The following is an 11062-nucleotide window of genomic DNA, read 5'->3' as shown; positions in this document are numbered from 1 at the left end:
ACATGAATTTAGGAGGACACAAACATTCAGCCCCCAACACCATCTCTTCATTGAACTCTTCAGTTGAACCAGATAAATTAAATATTGTTTTTGTTATTCTGACTGATATGTTAAATAAATGAAATGGGTAGATAAATGAAAAAGAGAAAACCAGCTTTAAAGTAATTATGAATGTATAATTTTTTCTTTAGATGAGGCAACCCTTGCTTGACCTCACAGACTGCAAAGCCCTTGTCAGTTTACAATCCCTTATTTTTTATGCCTACAGCACCTAGTCTTCCTAGATGGTCTCCCATCCAAGTACTAACCAGGCGTGACCCTGCTTAGCTTCCGAGATAAGACGAGATTGGGCTTGTTTAGGGTAGCATGGCCATAGACATGAATATATAATTTTTTAACATTAAGGAATAAAGCTATAACTAAATTCCCAAAATACTAAAATTTCAGTTGTCAAAATTTTACTTAAATATGAGTTTTAATATACAAAAGTTTACATTTATGTTTGCATAATATATACTGGGAGCCAGCAGCAGGTAATGTAATTGAGAAAATTGATCTAGGAATCAAGAAAAAAATGCTAAGAGCATTAATAAATGACAGCTGGCAATTAGCTTGTACCTCTATTATAGACTGGAAGTTTGCTGTGTGTGTGTGTGTGTGTTTGTAGTACACAGTCTCAACCAATCATAACCTTGGCTCAGCTTGGTACAGCATTTGTGGTCCAACTCCTGACTTCGAGCAGAATCTTACAACTACATGGATTTAGGGAGGTGGGTCTAAGTGAGGCTCAGACATAGGCATGAATTGTTTTCAGGTTACAGGTATGAACTAGAGAGAGACATCTCATCATCGAAAATAAACTAATCATCCGCTGGGAACTGTGACTCGAATTACTTTCGAGTAGGAGACAGATTGGAAGCCAAAGTCATCAGCAGACACGGGCAGGTGGCAGTTGGGAACAGCAGTCCATCACCGAGTGCATGCTTTCTCACGCTCACAGACACACTCGTGTGAGCTGGCTGGCACTTGCTCTCTTTCACTCCTTCTCTCACTATTAGACACAATAGCATTTGTTCTTATTTTAATAAGTAAGAAACAGTCAACAGAAAAACACCACAGAAATGAAATAAGCAAAACGAAAAGAGGACATAAAGTGACCCATAATCTTTCCATACTGAGACACCAGTTTTCTTACTTGGGTATATATCTTTCAGTAAGTGGTTGGTGGTTGGCTGGCTAGGTGAATAGACAACAGGCGGGCATTTTCTAGCAAAAATCTAATTAAATGTACAGGTTGTATAACTGGCTGTTTTCACTTAATGTTTTTTAATATCTTTCCCAAGTTATTGCCTACCCTTCTACGGCATCATTTTTATAACTGAAAAATATTCTATTGTATGATTTTGTCATTGTTTGTTTACCCAATTCCCAATTGTTGGAAATTTAGGTTCTTTCCAATATTTTCCATTTTAAACAGTGCTATAAATGATATCCTTATAAATGCTTGCTATTTCAATATCAGCGTTATCGTCATTATCCATTTTTCTTTTTCTTTGTTTGTTTTTAGTGTAACGGCAAAGCACTTTGCTTGCCCTTCTTACCTCTAAGGTATGGCTGTGATTACAGAAACATACAATAATCATAGAATCAGCTCAGTTTTAAAGAGATAGGTCCCGTATATCCGGTGCCATCGTTGGCTAGTGTCTCGTAAACTTCACCTTGCCCTTACCATAATGACCAGTAATCTTACTCCCACATATTTACTCCAGAGGAATGAAAACATACACCAAGACATCCTCAGCAGCATTATTCATAAGAGTCAAAAACTGGAAATAATTCAAATGTCCATTAAGTGGTGAACGTATAAATAATTGTGGTGTGTGATTACAATGAAATACAACTCAGAATTAAAAAGGAAGAGAACATCCGTTCCAACGAGAATAAATCTAAAAAGCATTGTGCTAAATGAAAAAGTCACACTCAGAAGGCTATATACAGCCTGATTCCATTTATATGAAATTTGAAAAAATCCAGAACCGATCTGTCAAAAAACAGATCAGTTTACCTTGTGGCTGGAGGTTGGGGGAAGGGATGAACTTTAAAAAAGGTGTGAGGAAATTTTTAGTGTGATTAAAATGGTCTATAGCTTGATTGTTGTAGTGGTTACATAACAGCAGACAATTTCCAAAACTTATTACACTGTACATTAAAAATGCATAAGTTTTATTGTGCATAAATTATACATCAATGAAGCTGGAGAAAAATCAGATTGCAAAAAAGTGTGGAAAATCCCAGTGTGCAAGTAAAATCTCTATTACTCTTTTCTGCAGCTTAGGTAATTACATGTTACAAGCAGATTCCAGAAAAGGAATTCAATAATAATAATAATAAAATGACTACCATTTATTGAGCACTTATTATGTGCCAAGGAAATTTATATGGTTATTTAATCCTAACTACCTTTTGAGAAAGAGGCAGTTGAAGAAGGGGCATTCTATAACTTAACCAAGATCATAAGGCTAGTAGTAATAGATGCCATATACCAGAACGTGTTTCTCAATGCTTCCAACAGGTTTGCCACCAGGAACATTGGCGAATGACAACCAGACTGTATTTGGCAACATATATATATGCACCTCTGCTTTGAAATTTGATCGCCTAGATCGATTCTTGTTTGAGGATCTCTCAAAAAATAACTTAAACTCAAGTGATTTTCAAAATCACATACTAATCACCTTGGTACCCATAAGGCAAAGCCTGAAACCAACAGACTATTGATGTAATGCAAAAGACACAGTGAAGATAATAAAGTAAAATTAGTGTGAAGACACCTAAAAGCTCCCACGGAAATGCTTAGAGTGGAACTCGGTGAGATCAGAGTGGAACTCGGTGAGATATGAAAGCAGGAAAGGATGCCACAGGCAGAGGAACGACTAACTGGAGTCAGAGACCCACCATCAAGGTGATTTAGTACAGAATCTGCTTTAGGGGAAAAACACCTGGGGGAAGAAAATGAAAGGAAGGGAGCAAAGTGACATTGATTCCAGCGCATCTCTGTGGCTTTCAAGATAATTCTCATGGGACCTGCAGGCAATTAATTACATCTCAGTAATACTCAGACTCAACTCATGTTCTGATCTTGCCTCGTGGTTAAATTTGCTAATCCCAGAAAATCGCCTGAGTCTTCAGGTTCCAGTCGATGTCCCGCATCACGTTCTAACTTTCCAAACCAGAAGTAAGTCCGTAGACCACAGATGGACCTTACTGCCCTTGGTTTCCTGCCTTCTGCCTTGATGCTGATGGTCGACAGCCACTTAGCATTTTCTCTGTGTCTCAGTTGAAGAGAAAAATCATTGTATGGTACTGAGTCTGCTTTCTGTCACTGAATCGATCTCTTCCCTTGAGCCTGGATCCTGTTCTTTCCTTCCTTCTAAGTACTTTCCTTCACTAACTACTCTTGCTCACATTTATCTTCAACCCTTCCCTCTCCAGGCTCTTCCATATTGAGGGGAGTGGGGGGAGTACAACCACCACCTCTGTCTTTTTCATTCATAGCCTAACGTCTTGACTGTCTGTGTTCGGTGTCTCCGGTTCTCCACCGGCTTCTGTCCCGACACGCTGCTGAAGCAAAGTCCCCCCAGCATGCGGACCAGGCACCTCCCAGTGCCAGCCCGGCGGACGTGTTTTCAGCCCTTATGCTGCTCCACTCCTGCAGCCAGTTCACAGTCAAGCACATCTTCACTTTAAAAATTCTTTCCTGCGTTTGCTTCCACACACTGCTGTCTCCTGGTTTTCTTCCTGTTTTTCTTGAAGTGCATTTTCACTTTTCCTCAGGGAGCGCTTTTCCTCCATGTTGCCTTCTTAAACGTTTCTGTTCCACCAAGTTCCACTTCCGCGCCTTTGCTCACTTCCTTCTCTCTCCTTGAGAAATCTTATTCCCGCTCACGGTTTTGATGACATTCATGCCCTGGGCGCGGTCACGTCTGTGCCGTCACAGGGCAGACCATTCTCTGGAGCTCCGAAGAATGAGTCTAATTGCCTCACTTATTTCTCCTCTGCCCAGATTTGTTTCTCCACTTAGACACCTTGGTGACTGTCACTTCTGTTCACTCTTGCTCAAGATCGAAATTTTATAACCACCCTTAACTTTTTTTTAGCCCAGCCCCCACTATAAGGCACAAACCAAGCCCAGTCCATTCACCGAATAACTCCAGATTCCACCTGCTCCTTGCTCCTCCCGTCGTTTCTCCTCTGCGTTACTGCTAAGTGCATCTTAAGTGGGCTTCCTCCTCCTTAACTTGCCTCTGCCCAGGCAACTGTCCTGGCTTGGTCTAGAAGTTGAATTTTTGAAATGAAATCTGTCTCCCTTAATGATGTTCCATTGTTTTCAGGCTAAAGTGAACGCTGTCACATGGCCATCAACGTCCTAAGCCAGCCCCACTTTCCTCTCACGCTGTGACGGACCGTCATCCTGCCACCTCCCATCTCCTCTTGATTCTTGGCACTGTCCAGCTAACAGCTACATTTCCGGTAAGGGTGGGGGTGGCCACATAAGCTGGAAGCAGACGTGGTGACCCACCCCCGACTGTGCAGAGGTAGAACAACGTGGCTCTGAACACCCTTCACCAGAAAAGCTGCCCCAACCTAGGATAGCCAGACTGCGGGAGAGGGAAATAAAAATCTATTTTATTTGGGGTCCTTTATTCCCCTACCTTAGTCTTTGCCCTGACTCGTTAAACTGCCTCCTGCTCACCCCGCTGTCGCCCTCATCTCTGATCGGAGCCCGTGTTCCACCCGTGCTGGGCCAGGGCCGTCTCCAAACGCCTCACGCTCCCTCGCCCTCCGCGCTATGCGCGTGCCGCTCCCTCTGCCTCGAGCGTGCGTGCCTTTTTCTCCGCCAAAACTACTCGTCTCCATGCCTTCGTGCTCTGGTCAGGTGTTGGCTCCTGTTTGCATCCTTTTCTCATGCGCCCCTCCCCACCCACTCCTCTGTGTCCCCACAGAACCTGTGATCACTGGTTTCCCTGTCTGCCCTCTGACTGTGAGCATCTTGATGGCAGAGGCGGCCTTTTATTTCTGGCTTATAGTTGGGGCTGCACAAATATGTACTAAGTGAGGAGTCGGAGAAGCTCGTGGTGTTCCAGGTTTCCCTAGAGGAAGTTTGTGTGTACCTGTGAATGTGTTTGCATGTGTCTGGGACTGAGGCATCTTAACAGAAGTACCAGGAGCCTACAGAGCCAGAGGCCGGGAGTGTAGCCAGCATCTCCAGAGAGTGCAGAAAGAGCAAGCGGGTGCTGGGGGTTCAGATTCCAAATCCAGGACCATGAGCAAGAGAGACCAGGAGAGGGCTGAGCAGGACAGTATAGTGGAAAGAAGGGTTGTGGTTCCTATGGCTTCCACGTCCCGAACCCCCAGACCTGTGGTGTTAGGCTACAGGCAGCGGGGAGTTAATGGTGCGGATGGGACAAAGGTTGCTGATCAGCCGACCGTGAAACGGGACTATCTCGGATGACCCCAGCGGGCCCCCAGCGGGCCCCGTATAATCACAGGGGGTTTAGAAATGAAAGATTGAGGCAGACGATGGAGGAGCGGAGAGATGGTGGTGTGAGAAGGACTCATCCGATGTTGCTGGCTTTGCTGATGGTAGGAGGCCATGAGCCAAGAAATGTGGGTGACCTCTCGAAGCGGGAAAAGGCAAGAAACTACCTTCTGTCCTGGGGTCTCCAGATGTAGCCCTGCCCACACCTTGATTTTAGACTAGTGAGACCCATTTTCGACTTCCAGAACAGTCAGATAATAAACATGTTTATTTTAAGCCACTACATTTCTGGTAATTTGCTGCAGCAGAAACAGGAGACTAATAGAAGCGCTCTTGACCCAGTGGAGTTGGACAAAGCATTTAATCTCCCTAAACCTCGGCACCCTCCTACAAATAAGGCTGATACTCATTCTCGATGGTGAGGATTAAATGGGATATCATATTTTAAGAGCTTGGTAACATGTTTGGCACATAGGACAACGTTCCATAAGCAGTAGTAATTACTATTAATAATGTCATCGTTATCATTGTTTACCAGTTTGCCTAATACATCTGGGGTGGAGAGGAAGGAAGAGACAGGAAAAAATTAAAGTAAAACAATAAATGTGTTTTGGAAATCTGGAGGCATATTTGGTTTTGGCTTTTTTGTAATGTGTCTTAACTCACAGAATTTATTTCATTTCCTTCTGCTTTCTCTCTCATGCTTTAGGTATTAAGATCTATTTTAAATTTAGTCATTTCAGAGTCTTCTTGGCATCGTGTAAATGTCACACCATTAAATATATATTCACTGAGTTCCCAAGCAGGCTGGCTTTCATTCCAAGAAATGGAGTCCCATAGGTGGGCAGGTGGAAGGATGACAGACAACCCCCTGCCCATAGGCTCTGCTGCCCTTACTTACAGAACCACATGTTCTGAGCTCAAAATTGGGATGTGTGGTCTGACAAACACGTTTCTGCCTGAGTTTTAGTTTATTTTTATGAAAAGGCTTTTACAGGTATTAAGTTACATGGAATTTAATCTTTACTGCAAAGAAAAAGATCTCCAGTGAAAATTCAAGGAAGATATACATCAGTTTTTGTAATATTTGAAATTTGAATTTTCTGTGACAATCTAGAATGTGAGATTTGGTTGACACCTGTGGGTTTGGGTTTGGGATTTCTTGCTTCGCTCTCAGATGCCCCCCTCCCCTACCTTTTTCTCTGAGCTGTGTTGACCCATTCTAGTCAGGTGACGCTAGTGAGCTGCCAGACCTAGAACCCCAACTCTGATTGGTAGAATAGATAAGCGACATTGACCCAGCTAATCACAGTACCGCGTCCCCTTCCCAGTGATTGATCCCATGAGTTGGCACCCAGTCCAAAGAGAGCTAATTTCATACAGGCGGATGAAGAGCGTGACTTTCTCTGCTTCCTCCTTATTCTCAGGCAGCGGAGACAGACACGGGAGATATTGCCTGCCATAATTGCTAGCACAAGAGGGAAACACATCTGCAGGAAGTGAATGAAGCCAAAAACCAGAAAGAGGCAGAGCTGAGAAATGGAGAGGAGAAAACACCCTAATGACAGCTCCAAGCCCCCGACGCCACTTATTTCCCGCCCTTCTCTGTACACGAGCCAAGAAGTCTTTCGAAAGTGGGACTCCTGCCGCTTGAAATTGAAAGAGCTCTGACCAGGTTACAGGATCATCATAAAAACACTGTCAAAAAGAGACCTCAGGAAAACCAGCCCAGAGCTGGGCAAGACAGGGCCAGAAAGCAAAAAGAGTGGATGTGGCAGGCAGTGAGGCAAGGTGGGGAGAGACGAGACTCAGAACACCAGGCTTTCTGTTCCAGCTCTGCCACTTACGGTGACTTGGGTAAGATGTGACCTGGGGTGAGGTGACCGTGTGACATTTCCATTGAATGGTCTGCAGAGTGGACAACCATGATGTCACTGCCGTATGTAACACGACGTGCTGAGGGAGGCTCACCTAGGATAATGCATGTGAGGGCTCTTTGTAAATGTTAAGTGCTTGCAAATGGCACTTCCTACACAGAGAGCATCATATTTAAAAAGACTGTGGATTAAAACAGAGACGAGAAAGAAAAAGGCTGTAAGTAGCTGAACTGAGGGAGGAGTATGGAAATCCATTAGTGGTGGATTTCCTATAAAGTATCTAAAGGGACAGACTTAATACTGAATGTCACTGTTTTGAGTAAAAACATACACAAAAACTAGAAAACAATCCTTTGTGTGAGATAGGAGCGGGAAGAGAGAGAAGAGAGGAAAACCCGTGTTTCTGAGGCATCCACAAAGTCTCACCTGTGTGTGACGCTCTCTCACCTGACCCATGAAGCAGCACTGCAAGAGTCTGATATTACTGTCCCTGTTTTATATTTGAGGAGAACCAGGTTCAAAGCTTACATTCAAGCCCAGGTCTTAATGGTTCTACAACGGAATCACCCGAGGTCTACACCATTACCCAGATAATATGTTTGAAACTACGTTTTAGAAATTAGATGAGGCCGTGCTTAATTTTCTTTCCAGATTATAAGAACCAATCAGTCAATATTTTTTTAAAAAGCTGTAATATATTCAGTTTTTAAAAATTTAACTGAATGGTTTTCTGCTAGGTGTAAAGTCTAGCGCTTTTGGTAGTTGCTAGAAATTTGTTTCTCCTCCTGTGTGTGTGTGTCAGGAATTGTGAAGGCTCTGGGATTTTACCCGACTTAGAAGTAAACGAGCTAGCTTGTTACTGTTTGGCGGATGCTGACTAAATCCATAAGACTCCTGTTCGGAGACAAAGACCTTTATTACTCGCGGCAAAATCAGAGCTTTCTGTTGGTTTGTGTCGGTTGGTTCTCAGTCACACTCCCGCACCACCAAGTCCCATGATGGTGACAGAGAGAGCCCGTGGGGGGTGCCCGCACGTCCCGTGGGTTGCATTACAGGAGAGGAGCACTAAAATTTTATAGCAAGTGGAAGCGAGCCTGTCCTTTGTCTGGGGGAGACGTTACCTCGTCCCGCAGGATTGTCTGCTGCAAACACAACTCTGGGAAATGGAGTGGGCGGGGACTTGCATTTCTGGCAGACACAGGAAGAATGTGCGTGGAGGCTCGAGGCCCTCGGGATTGCCCCTCCCAGCGCCAAGTCCCTCCCTTGAAGTCTTGCCCCTACTTATCTTCTCCAACTGTAATTTCATTATGTTGCTTTCCGTTGGAATCATCTCTTGCACGTATTTCTTCTAGCTGCCTCTCTGTCTTATCTGCAGATCTCTCACACTTTGTTCCCAATGTTTTTAGAAACATTGTCTTTGTGCCTCCACCACGTGGTCCCTGTGTGTGATGCCTTCGTGATGTCTTGATATAGCCGGACCATCACCACCAACAACACACCCATTCATTGAGCCTCGATATTTACTAGACACACATTAAAGGTGCTTCATAAACATGATCTCATTTAATCCTTACAACGTCTTTGTGAAGTATATTACAATTCCCATTTTTCTTATGAGAAAACTTTGAATTAGGGAAATATATAATTAGCCTTAGCACCCACAGCTAGTAGATGCCAGAGTTAGGATTTATACCCTTAACTCCAACCAACTGACAATATCACCTTTGTCAGAAGATGTGGACAATATGGACACAATTAGTAAAGCCATTCATAGGACTTAATTCATAGTATATATGGCCAAGCAGGGAGCTCCATCTTAAAAGTTGGCAGTAGCCTTTAGATGACAGTTGATGCCAGTACAGCCATGGGTATATTCTAGCTGGTGTAATCACAGCTGTCTTTTGCCTTTGGTTCCTACGGCAGCTTCACAGATTTCTGGACACCCTCTTTCCCTTGCCATACTGTCTGTCATGATGGATGACAACTCAACTTCTAGATGATACTGTTGTCTCACTGATACTGCTTCACCACTCCTGATCCCATGACCTTGACACTATCAAATCTCAATAAAATCATAACTGGCAGACCAATAGTCAACAGGCCAGGGCACCCAGTGATCATTCCCGCTGACGTCAGGTCGGTGCGGGATCACTGCAGAATCATGGTGCTTAAAGTATCCTGCAATAAGGAACAGCAGAACATCGATGCCAGTAGGAAAGAAATTGCCGCCTTCGCAAAACAAGAATTTCTGGCAATTGTTTTAGTCCTGGCTAATGCCTGTATGTATCTGGCATGGTGTTTACTTTATGGGCCAATCATCAAAACCTGACATGGCTATGAATAAAGAGTATGTAGACTATGAAGAACAGATCACAAAGATGGCTATGGAAGCCTCACACATTCCAAAGGAATAGGTGCCAGGTGGGGAAACATCTTGGCAGATAGTTCCCTTGGAAGAAAGAGAAAAAGTAATTACCTACTGACACTTAGGACTTTACCTCCTGCTTCTCTGAAGAAGGAGAAGTTCTTGATGTTATATTTTAAATTTAACCACTTCTTTTGTGGTATGTTGATAGCTTCAGTTTGATTACACATTTATTTCAGTTGTGAATTTATTCCCATATTTTCAGAAGTTGGCTTGATAAGTCAGTGACCACTCCCCACCTTCTTTATTTGTTAGTTCAGTGGCACGAGGAGCCTGGAAATGACCTGGGAGCAGGCTCAGCTCCCAACTTAATTGAACTGACTCTGTTTTGACAGAACAGGCCTTCTAAGAATACAGTTCTCAAGATGAGGATACCATCCAACGTTACTCTAGCCACTCTGATTTCTCTTGGTTCCTAGGCCCATGAATTCTGGCTGAGAGAGATGGCACCAGATATTGGCTGCTGCTTTAGAGCACCTGCTTGTAAGAAACTGTCTTCATCAGGCCGTTCCAATAATCTATCGAGCCATCTGCTTCTGGGTGACAGGAGAGAGTAGTGAATGCCAGAGGCAAGAGCCCATTGCCCCACATACTTCTCTACCTAATAATTGCCTTAGATGGTTGCGACGTTTTGTGAGATACAGTACCAATAGACAAAGCGTTTATAGGCTCACAAATGGGAAAGCCAGAGGAAGAATTCTGAGCGAGGAAGGCGAATATGTATCTGGCACATGTGTCTGTTCCTGTGAGGACAAATCACTGCCCACTTTGTGGAATGGTGCCTGACTAGGACTCAGAGTTGGCCTGCGCTGTTGCAAAGTAGGGCATTAGTAGAGGCTCTGGCCACAGCCTTGAGGATGGGACATCCATGGTAAGCATCTGTCTTTGTCTCTATTTCCACCCTCCACATGGGTTCATTGAACAAGCATCAGTGTGGCAGAGGAAGGAGGGTGACTGACAGCCACCTTTCTCACCTGTCTGTTGAGAGCGTTTGCACGTCAGTAGGTGAAGGCCAGGTGCCGAGAGTGGTTATTAATTTACTCCAGTAAAGACACCACATCCAAAACCTCAGCTGTGATTGCTGTAACCACTTGATTAAGTCTGGAACAGTCTACAGTAACTCTTTAAGACCCATCTGGCTTTTGCCCTGCCAGACAGGCTAGGTAAATGGAGATGTGGTAGGAACAACCAGCCTCCGATGACGGCCTTTAATCTTTGCAG

General features: G+C 43.9%; 1 pseudogene; it reads right to left on the bottom strand.

Annotated features, from left to right (window-relative positions):
- Positions 1-259: 259 nt before the first annotated feature.
- Positions 260-378, bottom strand: LOC120602641 (uncharacterized; annotated as a pseudogene).
- Positions 379-11062: the final 10684 nt, after the last annotated feature.

This window comes from Pteropus medius, unplaced genomic scaffold (assembly GCF_902729225.1).
Source record: "Pteropus medius unplaced genomic scaffold, Ma_sr-lr_union100, whole genome shotgun sequence".
NCBI lineage: Eukaryota > Metazoa > Chordata > Mammalia > Chiroptera > Pteropodidae > Pteropus > Pteropus medius.
Note: the sequence above shows the minus strand (reverse complement) of the source record. Positions and strands in the feature narration are given on the sequence as shown.